The sequence below is a fragment of the Thermobia domestica genome, chromosome 11 (genome assembly GCF_964235325.1).
Source record: "Thermobia domestica chromosome 11, izTheDome1.hap1.1, whole genome shotgun sequence".
In the NCBI taxonomy this organism is placed as follows: domain Eukaryota; kingdom Metazoa; phylum Arthropoda; class Insecta; order Zygentoma; family Lepismatidae; genus Thermobia; species Thermobia domestica.
The window spans coordinates 247,515,411-247,531,211 of record NC_137464.1 but is presented as its reverse complement, the minus strand read 5'-3'; the positions used below and the strand labels follow the sequence as shown (position 1 = coordinate 247,531,211).

The following is a 15,801-nucleotide window of genomic DNA, read 5'->3' as shown; positions in this document are numbered from 1 at the left end:
TTGGACTAAATTAGTTCTTCTGCACTCTGTAATACTTTGAAATTGTCCATATGTAATTCTGTATGATGGTTCCACTTGTGCAATTATTTATCTTTTTGTCCTTCTGTCCTAATGACTCTTGACGATTATATTAACAAATATGTTAAGATCAGTCAACGTATTTCTGTCAGTCGTGAGTGAGTGAGTCGGCAGACGTATCGCATTTGTGGCCAATTAAGTTCCGGTTTCGAGTTCAAATGGAGGACAATGGTTTAGATTCCGCTTTAAGCTTATGTGACTCCTTCCAGCATAGCCCGGTTGTTCCATACTAACACCGAGGCGAAACAAGCTAAGTTCTGTTCATACGTGATATAAATACATGGAGCAAATTATTTAAACCAAAAAAACGTGTTTTTTTGGTTTTTTCAATAAAAACCATGGTTTTTGCCAACTCTGCTTATAAGCGTAAAAGAAAACATCACAGCATACGTTTTCCCGAGTACGAAAGATCGCGCTGCTGACGATCATTAAAACTTCCAACATCGAGCCAAAGGATTCCGTGTTCACTGCTGTCGAGACTTATCGTTTGCCTACCTTGGACCAATCATAATATCTAAAAATTCGGTTGATGTCATATCTGAGAATTTTTACGGGGCTGTACACACATTAAACATTAATGAAATATGCATTTTTGAATTGCGTATGCGTGACTTTCTTTACCTTGATAATGACTACCATCCACAGTCTCTTGAATTCGAAATAGGGCCTCTTTAAGTTTGGCTTCTTCGCGATTTTGAACAGCCCTAGCTCTGAAACTATGCACTTTTCGCCATAGGTCCATATGAACTTTTTCTCTTATTTCGAAATAAGGAATCACCTCTTACAGTTTGTCGGTATAGTTCATTAACACCCTATATATATACATAAGGACCATCTTCGATTGCTCCCGTTGGTGGTATAGTTTCTGGCCATTTGGTCAACTGTGTTGACTACTTTTTTTTGGAGTTATAAAACAATATTATATCAGATATATTTTTGTTAGTTTCATTGGATTTTATATCACTGTAGTGTGTCGAGAGCACGATTAATAATTTCTTTCTTTGTTTTTTTCTCGGGCAATGTACGACACTAAAGTGAATAGTGGATTACCAGAAATAGGAGCAGTAAGCGCAAAGACACTAAAGCAGTGTTTCTCAACCTGTGGTCCTCGGACCTCCAGAGGGAGGGAGGGGCGAGATATTGAAGGAAGGTCCGCGGGACATTTTATTTTAATTAAACTTTATCTTAAAATGCTCACACCTGGGATATTTATAATATACAATACCTAGGTTTCAACCAATTGAGAATAGAATACCAACAGAATTAACAAGACAGGCTGAAAGAATATTCATCACCCAATACACTAGATGAATGTTGAATTCATACTATTAGACGACAATGGCATGATCGTATTAATATATATATATCATAATTTATAGCATTATTGCATTGTCATACATGACACACTTAGAGTTGTAAAAATGTAATTCGTCATTTCATTTTTATGATAAGTAGAATATATATATATATATATATATATATATATATATATATATATATATTTGGCTTGATAGGAACCGCGAAGAATTGGCAGTTATTACGAGGCATTCGCGACATCAGAAGAAACGCGGTGGCTCAGTGGTAAAACGTTAACCTCTGATGCGTGGGGTCCCTGGTTCGATGCCAGCTCGCTCCAAGTAGACTTTGCAGTGGACAAACACCGTGTGCTTGGGTTTTCTCGGAATTCTCCCAATTCATTCATTTCTTATCATCATAGTCTCCTTTAGCCTAGTAGGTATAAGCGTGGGACGTAGAACAATGATTTCATTTCATTTTTTCCCACGACATCAGAAAGATTGGGAAACACTTGCATTAGAGTACAATTCTCTATCTGTAGTGAACTTCGGTTCTTCTAGAATGTGCTTTATGCTGCATTGCATCGTTCCATTTCGAGTAATTTAATAGTTGCTGTAAACTCTTCGAGTAACTACTAGTATACAATATTTATTAGTTGTTACTTTACGTCCTGTATTTGTAGGCGGAGTAACAAGTCGTTTTGCTGTGTCTTTAGGTCTTCTTGTTTAGGGGATTGATCCTTCTATTTTACCGGCATAAACTTCCATTTTGAGGATGAAGCTCTCTTCACAATCTACTAAAATTTTATTAGGTATCCTTTCTTTTTATGTTCGTCGTTCATGAGCACTTCGAACGGGTATCTTCCTCTGAAAGACGAGACGATTTCATCGACAACAGTGCTTTGCAAACGTTTCATTTATAAGCTGAAATATTTTACGTGGTCTTTGTGCTCGTGGGTTTTCTCGGGATTCCCCCATTTCATTCATTTCTCATAATTACCGTCTCCTTTAGCCTAACCGGCATAACCGTGGGACGTAAAACTTAGATTTTTTTTCTTTTATCGTCAAATTCGATAACACTTAGAAATGAACAAAATTGATTCGGACTCATGCTTGCTACATATTATGACCTACCCTTTTTTCACCATAAATCTTGATAGGTCAGATTTTATTTTATTTTTATTTTATTTTATTTTATTTTATTTTATTATTTTATTTTATTATTTATTTATTTATTTATTTTGTTATTGTTTCCGTTAAAATCAGAACTCCAATCAAAGCCAGCATTTCAGTCTCATTGGATTCAGCAACATTTTCCTAAAAAAAAAAAAAAAAATAAATAAATAAAGCTCTATGTCACGCCCGATGAAGAAGGGGATTTTCCCCAATCAGCAGTACAGCTGTCACTGTTCCATTTGTTTCTTCGAATTCTCTATCGTAATTAACCCTTGCAGCATTACTGAAGCGATCTTCAATTAAACTTAGAATTTTATCCACGCCACATCAGGGTTTGCTCAAGTGGGACCAGCCCGAAAAAATCCACCTAGGTTTTTGAGCATTTTGTTAGTATACTATTAGTACAGCTAAGGTGATCACATTGAGAGTGATTTTTAACAGATTTTGAAGTTTCCTTGGGCGAAATAGATGCTTTCACGTTAAGGTATTCAACATAAGACCTTTATAAAATTCTGAATGCGCTAAGTGGATAAAAAAAAAAAAAAAAAAAAACTTACCTTAGCTTAAGATAATTATAGAACAAATTAATGTATGGATTATGCGTATAGCCTATTTGAAGTAAAATATGTAATTGTTTATTTTAGAAAATACTTTTCGTGAATAGCTTTCTCGCGTGCTCGGCGACGCTGAGGAACGTTATCCCTCATATGTTTATTCTTCAGTAAAATTTGGTTTCCCAGCAACAACAGTTTAGTTAAATTATTTGTTGCTACTGTTCAAATAAGCATTCGGTAGAATCAGCATCAGCAATAGCGTAAACATTGTCAAATTTAAGAAGCTTCATGCTCGGAGTTCCGAAGACCACGTAACGCTTTCTATTTCAAATGTTGAATATTAAGAAAGAAAGAAAAAATGTCGTAAAAGAAGTGCTTTTACGCTGGAAAATATTGAAGACATTTTGAAACACTTACTTTATAAAATATGAATTATATCTTTGTTAATTGTTTTAGATTAATTTTCCGAAAAGAACTGTCTTGCAACAAGTATTCGGAAAATTCCCGTAATTGAACCCACAAGGGAAATATTTATGTCGTATAAGATATTTTGAAACATTTATTTTATAAAACATGAATTATACCTTTGTTTTAAATTAATATATTCGGTGTTCATATTTGGCGTACATCACCGATGTGGGGGCGCGGTGGCTCAATGGTAGAGCGTTCACCTCCGGTGCTTGGGGTCCTTGGTTCGATCCTGGCTCGTGCCGTGTGGACTTTGTGGTGGACAAATACCGTGCTCGTGGGTTTTCTCGGGGTTCTTCCGTGTCCTCCTACTGTCTTCATTCCACCATTTCATTCCATTATCATCACCGTCTCCTTTAGCCTAACCGGCATAAACGTGGGACGTAAAAGTAAGATTTCATTTCATTTTTACATCACCGATCTACATTTGTTCGTTCTCTGCCTGTACCTTACACACTACAGGGTACCACTTTAGGTCTTTTAAGTTTTAAATTTTCAGGATAGAAGCACGAGACATTCTAAATTTTGCTGTATAGATTTTTCCGGCGATCCAATGTAAAATTTCAAATTGGCGACCATATTTTTCAAAACAGCAATGAATAGAAAAAGTGTTGCAAGTTATGACAATGATAATCTTGAAATATAAATAATATTTTAACGCTTTTACCCCAAAGATATTGAAATATTTCGAAAAAAAAAACAACCGAAAAACCCATATGGACCTAAGTTGGTTGTCTTTTTAACGAGATTTTTCAAACCCTGCGCCAGATACGGAATTACTGTCATCTGAGTTCTTTGCTAGTTTGTGCTCAATGTCACTTTCAGATAAGTAATATACCACACTTGCTTTCAACACAAAGCAAATCCATGTGATTTCTAATTCACTCACTCTTTGCGCTGAAGAATGACAATTCTCACTTGTTTCTGTAGTACGAGTGCATTTTATTGACAAACAACGCCATCTATTCGTAAATAGAATAGATATAATTTTATGCACATTATGGTGACAATTTACACCATAGAAAGGGATACTTTATGTCCTCTACGAAAACTTAAAACTTTAGGGATATTTTTTAAAGGAATGAAATATTGAACGGTAGAAAATAAAGTTTACAACATATTTGACACAAAATTTGAGTTCTGACATGATACTAAAAACAATCCTTAAAAATCATTGTTTGAAAAAAGTTTGTACAAGAAAAATCAAAGATAGCAACTAGGGCCTAGAGCTGAATGGTATTCACCAGGTTATGGCGTATGCTGATGATGTAAATCTGATAGAGGATGATAGGAGAACAGTAGAAAAAAAATGCAGAGGCCTTATTAAATGCTTGGGGGAACATAAGTTTAGAAGTAAATGCAGAAAAAAAAAATACATGGAAATTAGTCGGAATCGTAATACTGCAGGCTATGAAGCGTCAGAATACCAAATAATACTTTGTATAAAGTCAATACTTTTAAATATCTAAGATCAATATTAACACCAAACTCATATCCACGAAAAAATTAAATGTCGACCGAAAGAAGGGAGTTCGTTTTATTATTCAGTTTATTTATTTATTTATATTTTCCGTCGCGAACTCTGTTGAGGAATTTGAAGCTTAGAATGTATAAAACTATAATCGTGCTTGCTGTGCTGTATGGTTGCAAGTCAGGATCGCTTACTGTGAGGGAAGAAAGCAGACTGAAAGTATTTGAGAATAATATCCTGAGACTAATATTCGGAACCAAGAGGAACAGTGGCGGGGAATGACGGAAACTTCATAATGGGGAACTACATAATTTATGCCGTTTACCAAACATTAAGATCATCAAGTCTAGGAGGCCCAGATGGGCAGGTCATGTAGCCAGAATCAAACAAAATAGGAACGCTTTCAAAGTTTTGATTGGAAATCCAATCGGAAAACGTCCATTAGGAAGATGGGAGGATAATATTAAGATGGATCTGTCAGAAATAAGCATACAAAGTAGAAACTGGATCCAATTGGCTGAAGACAGAAGTCAGCTGAGAGCTTTTGTGAACGCGGCATTGAACCTCCGGGTTCCATAGGCCAGAGAGTTAGTTGGTGTACGGTTTTTAACTCTCCTTTGGTATACGAAGCGTTAATGCGAAAGTAGTACTTAAAAGTGTATCCTCTGACCGTAGCTTCTTCTGTACAATCCGGTGCGCCGATATCGGAGGATTTGAAACCTGGAATATTTAGAAAGAGCGCACAGTAGTTTCTGTGTAATTCCTGCTATAAATTCCTTACTTTTCAAGCCAGGGTGTTTTAAAACTTGATGTTTTGCATTTTCGGTGGTTTATAACTAAAAGGATCCCTTTTTCGACCCATGTTTTTTTTTTTTTCATTTGAAAGAGCCACGGTGGCTCAATGGTACAGCGCTTACCCCTGGTGCATGGGATCCTTGATTCAATCCCAACTCGCGCCAAGTGAGCTTTGTGGTAGACAGCGTGTGCGTTGGTTTTCTCCGGGTTCTCCCGTTTTCTCCCACTTTCTTCATTCCACTATTCATTTCTCATCATCACCGTCTCTTTTAGCCTAGTCCGCACAACTGTGAGACATAAAATTTAAAGATTTTATTTCATTTTCATTTTATTTATGCACTGTCTCACAAACTATAGTGAGCATATATTGCTAAGGTAAACACTGAACACTATTTTACCTTCAACAGTAGTTGCCTGTATCCGAATGTCTATGCATTTACATCTGAGTTACTCTTTTATTGCGTACTCTCCTGTTTCTCCAAGAAATTGAAAGTTTATTGAAAGAAAAAGAAAATATATAGTAAACACCGTACAAATTACAAAAATACATTGGAAAATCCATATTTACATTAGTATATATATACACAGTGGCGGATCAAGAAGGGGCTAAACCATAGTTTGCCGCTTTATCCAGTGTAAAGTACTGTAGAATTGAAACCAATTTTATCTAGAGTATACCTGAGCGTCAAGGGGGGGGGACTATAGCCCTCCCTGGGTTCGCCCTACATACACATGTGTATATATACCATATATATATTAGGGTGGTCCATAAATATCAATTTTCAGATCGGGCATGTCTCACCCCCCTAAAATGGTTCCATATGGGACTAAATTAAGCCAGGAGAAAATTAGCTTCATTGAATAATATTAAATGGTGCCCCAAGCTACCTAAAATTTTGAATCCGATTACAGTACATAGTATATGGGAAAAATCTGGAATAAACTCATGTAATTTAGAAACGGCTAAAGGTAATGCAAAGATACAATGTATAATAGAAATAGAGGAAGAAACATATCTAATTTTGTATAGTACTGCCATTGCAGCCATCTTGAAATCCGCCATCTTGAATTCAGGTCAAAATTTTTAAATAGAAAGAGGGTCATGTGACATATCGTTTTGAGGTATCGTTTTACCAGAAGCACAAGTCTGGCACTATTTTAAAGATAGCTTTAGTCATGTAAGAATTATTACCTGTGAAGAGATTTCTCCTTTTCAGATTAATAATTCTTACACGACAAAGAGTAAAGACATGAGTTTGGCGTGAAAAGACTGAAAGGGATATGCACGGCTTCAAACGAAAGAGGGACGCAAAAGAAAATGCACTTCTGAAAATAATTTGTTTGAACATTATACGCCAAAAGACATGGAGCAGTTCAAGTAATGAAGACGAAAACCCAGTTGAGAATGTTAGAGAAAATGTAAATACGAATGCGTGTGTGCGCGGACCGTCCAAGAGATGTAAAAGGGGGAAAAACTAATTTTATTACCCAAAGACTAATGTTGCTCTTAATCGATAAAAGATCACTCATAGAGCAGCAATACATATTCTGACAGTGACAGCAGAGGCATAATGTAGAAGAACTAGCAATAAATGGGTCTTCCATTCATCGATGCTGAGAGAAAACCTGTAGTGAACTTGCACAGAATGCATCAAGTGCGTTAGTTGTGCATTGGAACGGAAAACTACTGCTGAATTTGACTGGCAGACTGCCGACAGGTTATCAATAATTATTACAGGAGATGGTCATGAAAGGCTAATTGGTGTTCCCATTTTGTCGTCATCAAGAGAAGAACATATTGATTCTACTATAGTACATTCGCTTGAAGAATGGAACTTCGTAAAGTTCGTGCAGGCAGTTTATTGTGACACTGCTCCTTGTAATATGGATCTTGTCAACGGTGCTTGCATTCTGCTAGAGCAGTAGCTCCAAAAAAACGTTCTATACCTTCCTTGTAGACACCACATTTATGAATTAGTTTTAAAATGTGTATTTGATAATTGTTGTGTTTCGTTTGTATCTGGACCGGACGTTTTCCTATTGAAGTGTTTTCAGAACGAGTGGTCTGGAATAGATTGCACTAACTTTATTCCAGGAATTGATGATGATGATGTAACAAACAATATTTCCGATGTATGAAATGAAGTGTTGAATTTTGCTATCAAACTTGTAGAAGCAGGACACTGCAGACAAGATTACAGGGAATTTTTAGAACTGACCATCATATTCTTGGGTGGCATACCTCCTTGAGGAGTTTTCTTTCGTTTGCCTGGAGCAATTCACCATGTAAGGTGGATGGGAAAAGCAAGCTACTATTTAAAATATTTCTCTTTCGCCAACAATTTCGTTTAACGACGCAAATAGAAACGGGTCTTCGGAGAGTATGCACTTGCTGATCCGACTATATGTTCACAGTTGGCTTAAATGTGATCAAACATCCCATTCACCATTACAAGATCTACAATGTTTGAAAGACTTGTACAGTTAAAGACAAATAGATGCTGAATTATCTGAAGTGGTTCTTTCTAAATTTTTACGCCGACTCTGGTACTTGACGGAGGAACACGTAGCATTGGGATTTTTTGATGATGTAGTTACCATAATGGAAAAGCAAAAAATGGTTGAAAGAATTAAAACTATAAGGGGAAACCGTGAAGCAGCAAAGAGGCTTGACGCAAGAGATGATATCATAAAAATTCTTGTGAAAAGAGAAATCAGTGATTTTGTTACAACAAACAAATTTTCCTCGACAGATTTAAAATACCCAAAGGGTTTCTTGAGTGTGATCCGACTTCATGGCCAAATAACAATGACTATCTTCAAGGAAAGACAATAGTTTAATTCATCCACGTAACAAACGATGTGCAGAAAGGGGAGTGTAACTAGTAGAAGATTACAACAACGTTCTTACGAAAAATGAGGAGCACAAACAGTTTCTTTTGCAGATAATAAAGGCCCACAGACAATCTTTTCCTATATGCCTCAAAGTGAACTATGTAGCAAATAATATTCATAACTTACCAAAAAGATACTACATAAATAAGGGATATTTCAGTTTCTTCCAAGTTATAATTTTTCTTTTTCCTCATAATGGTCTATGAATCATCTTGATGGAAAAACTTATTTGTAGTTCATAGCGAAACAAGCAGTTTCTTTCAGTTTATGTAAAATACTTCCAAAATTCTTACAAATCTGTGTTCCATAACTACAATAAAATAACATTACATGGAAGCATTTTCAATTTTACACGTAGTAACTCTTATATGAATATAGGTAACTTAAAAATAATATCAGATTTGTATTTCTGGTGAAGTGCTACCCCAAAACGATATGTCACATGACCCACTTCCCATTTAAAAGTTTTGACCTGAGTTCAAGATGGCGGACTTCAAGATGGCCGCCACGATAATGTTATACAAGATTACGTTGGTCTCTTTCTCTAGTTCTATTATCCAAGATATCTTTCCATTCCCTTAAGCCGTTTCTAAATTACAAGAGTTTATTCCAGCTTTTCCCCATATACTATGTATTATTGAAAACTTTAGGTCGTTTGGGGCACCATTTAAAATTACTCAATGGATCTAATTTTTTTCCTGGCTTAATTTGGTCCCATATAGAACCATTTTAGGGGGTGAGTCCAAGGAAATTCCTAAATTTATTTTTCTCCATATTAAGAACCACACTAATATATATATATATATATATATATATATATATATATATATATATATATATATATATATAATTTAGAAAGAATAAATTATGGAATACCGGTATAATAATACGAAAATATTTTTGCAAAATACCAAAGGAATGTAACAGAGAATTTAAAAAAAAAAAGAGTACTCAATGGGAATCGGATAAATTTAAATTTCCTTTATTTACGTTGTTCTGTATCCTAGTCTAGAGAAAAAAGTCGGAGTTCCAGATTTTCAATACTGTTCGACATACCGGCTATTCGAAGGATGATAGGGCTTCAAATTTCCAGAAGTCCTGTCTTCCGGTTCCGGAGAGTGTGATTCGCAATATTACTTCAGTTATTTGTATTTCTATGAGATAAATGTTCACATAAGATGCTTGTGTGTGGGCCAGTTTCTCTAAGTCAGCCGATGAGTACATAACATTAAACTGGACGTTACTTCTACAATATTGCTTCAGTATGTTCGTTTGTCATATTTTCTACCCATTATGAATTAAACGTTTGTAGATTTTCATATTACGCTAGTCTTTTATCCGAATCGATACAGTAATTTATTGTAAATTGTTGCTACATAATGAATGTGACATTGTATTACAGATCTAGTTGTTCTTTTGTGAGTAAATGCTTTTGTATTACACTTCTAGCCAGTGATGTAATGCTAATTTTTTAGGTGGATATACGTTCCATCCGTTGTTGGACACACGCACACGCACACACACACACACACACGCACATGATATGTATATGTATATACGAGGTGTTTCATAATTCCTATTACAGGGCATAGAGGTTGAAAGTAGTAGACATGAAAACAAGCAAAAAAAATCTAAAAAATCTTATTACATCGAACTTGAAATCGGCGTTTTTTCCGAGTTATGAGCACGGGGAAGTGTAAAAAATTGAACTCTGATGATTAATAGCGCAAAGACTAATAGTGTTAGAAGAAACAGTATGGTGAATTTCAGACTCTGAAAGGACACAGCTTTCAACTTCGGCGTAATTAACTTTTTTGCTTGTTATCGTATCTACTGGTGGTTTCTATCTTTGGAGTATCCTTTTTACAAAACCATTTTAAATAAACGTTTCTTTTGCAGCAAGTAATTGAGAACACAGTTTTCAAATGAAGGAATAAAGCACAACTAGACATAAGGTACAAACCATGAGTGAAATATTCTGTTATGTTTTTTTAAAGTTTATGGTTGCCCTACCAATCAGAATTTCTTCATTTAATGCTAATGAAAAATCGGTCCTTATAGTTATCAGATAGTTATATTTTCGCTGGATTTGTGTATGAGGTAACAAGAAGAAAAATCTTGATGGAGAGCTGTATTTTGGAGAATAGTTACCGAAGCACTTAATCTATCAACCAGAAACTAAGTAAAAGATTACGTTTTGTATTATAGATTAATTTAAGATCTTATTTGGCTCTCTGCGTTAAGCAGGCCAGGCTGTAGAAGTAGTTGTACTTCTAAGTGCCAGGTTAGAATCTGTTAGTATTGCTATTCCCATCTAAAACTTTAGTCCAATAATTTCTTTCGATTCCAAGCTTAGGTTTCTCGTCAGCAGCAATTCAAAAAGAAAAAAAAAATCGCAAACGACAATCTTACGGAGCGAAGTAGCTCAAGTGGTAGAGTTTGGCTTCGTATTCGGGAGATAGTTGGTTCGATTGCCGCTGCCGGCCATCCTGACTGGGGTTTTTCAGGGTTTTCCTTAGTCCTACCAGGCAAATGTCGGGATACTACCTACTAAACAGGCTGGCCGATACCTTCCCAAACCCTGGGGCCGCGGCGGCAAAATGGTAGAACGTTCACCTCTGGTTCATGGGGTCCTTGGTTCGATCTTAGCTCCCGCCAAGTGAACTTTGAGAAAAACAAACACTGTGTATGTAGTTTTTTCGGGGTTCTCCGCTTTCTCCCACTTTATGCATTCCACAATTTTCATTCATTTCTCATCATCACTATCTCTTTTAGCCTAGCCGGCACAATCGTGGGACGTGAAACTTAAAAATTCCGTTTTTTTCCTTCCCAAATCCTTTCCATTGTTATTGTTGATAGATATTCAGTATAAAATGGCCTCTGAGAGGCATGTGGTCATTGTTAAGTAAATAAAATAAATACATACCCTGGAAAAAAAGAAAAAATACATTGTAGATAAAGACAAAAAATGCTCTCCTCCTAAAAGTCTAGTAAACTAAAAAATGGGAGCTTTTTCACTTTACAAATTCAAATTTGAATTATTAAGTTAGTTCCTTTTTATTGTTAAAACCGAGTAAGCAAATATGAATGTACGCAAGTCTTGTTTCTCTAGGTAGAGATGGGCACGAGCGAGTTTTCATTGAAACTCGATTCGACTCAAAACAGACATCTGTGAGCTCGACTCTAGAACTCGGCTCGAAAAATTTCATCCAACTCGACTCGAATTTGACTCGAGTTTCGAGTCGAGTCGAGTCGAGCCAAATGCTGTGTGTAGTTTCAAGTACTTTCTTCAAGTATCCTACAATGACAGTATAATTATTACCAATGATACTACTACTACTATAACATTATTATTATTATTATTATTATTATTATTATTATTATTATTATTATTATTATTATTATTATTATTATTATTATTATTATTATTATTATTAACAACAACAACACGGTGTATAAACATGAAAGATAGGTGGTTTGTATCTGAATACTATAAACTAGTTGACTGCTGACCTCGGTAGTCGTGAAGTCGAAGAGGCAAGGACATCATTCACGAGGTTCTGGGTTTGAGTTTCGGAGCAGCAAGTATGCTAGATCGAACCAAAAATCGTTAAAAATTAGAGTCCGGCTGACCAAAACTGCTCGGCCCGGGTTTAGGGTTTTCAACGGCTCGAGCGGCTTGGCTCACAGCTCATTCCCTATCGAGCCGAGCCAACAACTCACCCACCCAAACCGACACGAGCCGAAACAAACCGAGCTGATGGCTCACCTGAACCGAGTCGGTGCCTCACCTCAACCAAGCCGGCTCGAGCTGTTCGCTCAGTTGAACCGAGCTAAGCCGGTTAACATCCTTACACGGCTTGGGCTTCTGCTTCGGCTCAAAACTTTCACCGTGCAGGTCTCAGTTTTGGTAGTCAGAACTACAGTATATACTTGCTGTATATACTTAGTGCTCACGACATTTGAGACTATCTCGTTAAAAAAATCCATTGTCGTCTTGTTAATCGGGACGAGGCGAGATGCGAGCAGTGTCTCACCTCGTGAGCAACACTAAAAATATTCCATATTACTGCTTACAATTCTCATAGCTTTCGCTTTCCAGTTTAATCAGGCAATGATTTCAAAACGAGCTAAATGAGTGAGCCATTTTTCAAACTCGACTCGACTCGAAACGACCTCAAAACGGTGACTCGGCTCGGAACTCGACCCGAGAAAATTACCTTTGACTCGACTCGAATTCGCTTTTTGAGTCGAGTCGGGTTTTAGCTCGACTCGTACCCATCCCAACCTCTAGGTAGATATAAATTCCCGTGATCAGACATTTTCTCAGATATTGAAAGGTGTTTCATCACTGCTCATTAAATTATTAAAGCTTAAGTACACTGTCAGACACTGCCTGGACTTATAAGCTAATGTACTATTCCAGCATTCACTTAATCTGTCAAAGAAAAGCTTGGAAAAACCAGTGAGGATGGATGGCTACCGATTATTTAAAAATAGAATTGCTCGAACAGTTGTTTCCTGCGAAAGTTAAACCTAGGGCCGTTCACACAGATGTAAATTCCAATAATAATAATAATAATAATAATAATAATAATAATAATAATAATAATAATAATAATAATTGGTCAAGAAGGTGTGAAAAAACCTTTGCAGATCAGTTATCCTAAGATAAATTTTTCTTCATTCACACCAGACAATATGTCGGAATGGTACCTAAATTTATAGGCCCCAAGTAGTATCATTTCCAATGCCTTTAACGAAGGACGTTATCCCTCTGATATCTTCATCATCAACTGGAGATGTCATAACAGCCTTTATAATATGAAATAAATAAAAGTACTTAATCTTTTGGCAAATTAAGATGTTCTTTGGATTTTTCTTCGCTATTTCTTGATGTCTTTGCTTTTATATTTTCGTCAACGGAATTTACACAATTATTGTCTCTTTTCGTTTTTAACCAATCTTTTAAAACCTTCTTCGACATCTTACAAATTGAGAAGCAACTCTTAATTCATCAACTCACACTACTAAGCAAATATTTTCGAAGTGAGGGTTGTACTGAAATCATCAAGGATTGTTGTGACATGCTCATACACTACAAATCTTTCCTGACTTTTTTTTTTTTTTACCGTAAATTTTTTCTGAACGAAAACGAAACAACAAAGAAAAATGTTTATTTTACCCCTTCCCAGTATTTTGCGGAAAAACTACTACTACTAATACTAGCTGCTGAGTATCGAAATCAATCGCTCCTTTCTTTTTGATGACAATTCCGGCTACAAATGAGCAGTACTAATCCGAGGTTCGCTGTTGTAGTTGATGATATTGTTAACGATGGTGATAGGTGACGTTTTTTATTATTTTTGGAGATCAACGATTTCTTGGCGCAAATATATCTATTTAATTTTTTCTTAACCCTTGAACTAAAGTAAAGAGCACATTTTTTTCGGAATCTCCTTCCGTGCTTAGAAAAGAACTGGATCCATCCTGTATTACCTCGCTGAAATTGTAGCTATAAAATTGGTAAACTTTGAATTTGGATCAAAAAGGAGTGAAATTGTGGTCACCGCTATGTCAAAACAGAACAACATAAATATAGGCCCAACTCCTCACTCTATTCACCGCTCAACTTTATCTCCCACTGATCTTTAGAAACAAGAGAGTTTCCAATAAAAACATTTGGAAACACCTTGGTTTTATTTTTATTATAATACTAGAGGTCAGCTTTCAGAAGGTAGGGACAGAGCATGTGACATCTTGAGGACAAAACATTGCAGGTTCAGTGTGCTGTTTTCCATTATAGAAGGGATTCTCGGAAAACTCGATTCCCACACCCCGAAAACGCAAACATTTTAAAAGAATTTGGACATCATTCGTGGCAACAACCTGACGACAAGGTTTTTTGCTTTGAAATGCGATACGTGAAAAGCAGTTGTTGTTTCCTCCAATGAAGTGAGTGTACCATGGATCGAATGTAACGTATATCCGCGCACTTCCTAAATTTTAGGTGGCTATACGATAGTTCCCAAAATTAGAGGTGGGAATACGCCGTATATCCGCGTATACCCTCCATTACATCCCTGCTTCTAACTCCATATACATGATAAATTGTTTGCCATTCAATTTATATTATTTCTCATGTAAATTAAAACAGATTTCATATACAATTTATTAATAGATAAAACTGAAAATTCTTTATATAGTGTTTCTAAATTCACGCTTTCGTTTAGTCGTTTCTTAGGGCATATTCTCAAAATATTATTTTGCTGTAAAACTACTGGCTTTAAGTGTGTGGAGTAAGCAGCACCTCAATTTAATATGCGCCTTACAAAAGCATGATACACCATAAGCAATATTTCCAATTAACGACACTTCTCAGTTCTATAAAACAGATCTATAAAATATATTAGATGTGCTATCAAAATATGTGGCCATCTAACAAAGATAATATGCTCGCCGAGGGATGTCATCCCTCGGTCTTAAGGCTATAGATCCTGGTAGTATATCCAACAATATGGATAAATAAATTAATAAATCAGTGGACTGTCAGGCTACTGATCCCTAATGACGCTTCTTACTTGAGACTTACGTCAACCTCCAACCTATATAAAAGAAAATTTAAAAATAAATAAATAAAATGTTTAATTTACTGTCTGACAGTTGTACTGTTTATGCCAAAGGAGACGGGTAATTGATGAAAGTGATGATTATGAAATAATTGATGGAATGAGAATGTGTGAGGAAAGGGAAATCCCCGAGGAAACTCACGGACACGATGTTGTCTGCCACAAACTCACATTACCTGGGATCTAATTAGAAATCGCTTGCACCTTAGATGAACGCTCTATTGCTGACCTGGTGTATCACCTTATACGAAAAAATAAAATCTATATTAATTCACTGCTTATGCTGTTTTAGAAAAAGGAACAGACGTAGAAACATTTTAATTTATTTTAGATATTGAGCTCCTCCTTGGCTAAGCGGTTAGCGTACGCGCCTTTGGCGTGGGTGGCCCGGGTTCGATTCCCGGCGGGAGCTCATGTGGTTCGGATTCCACGTTAATCAG

At 36.1% G+C, this 15,801-nt stretch overlaps 1 protein-coding gene across 1 annotated transcript in view; it reads left to right on the top strand.

The window, feature by feature from the left end:
- Positions 1 to 15,801, top strand: part of LOC145664886 (uncharacterized) — a 47,743-nt gene that overhangs the window by 24,488 nt on the left and 7,454 nt on the right. The gene's annotated exons all lie outside the window — the stretch shown is intronic.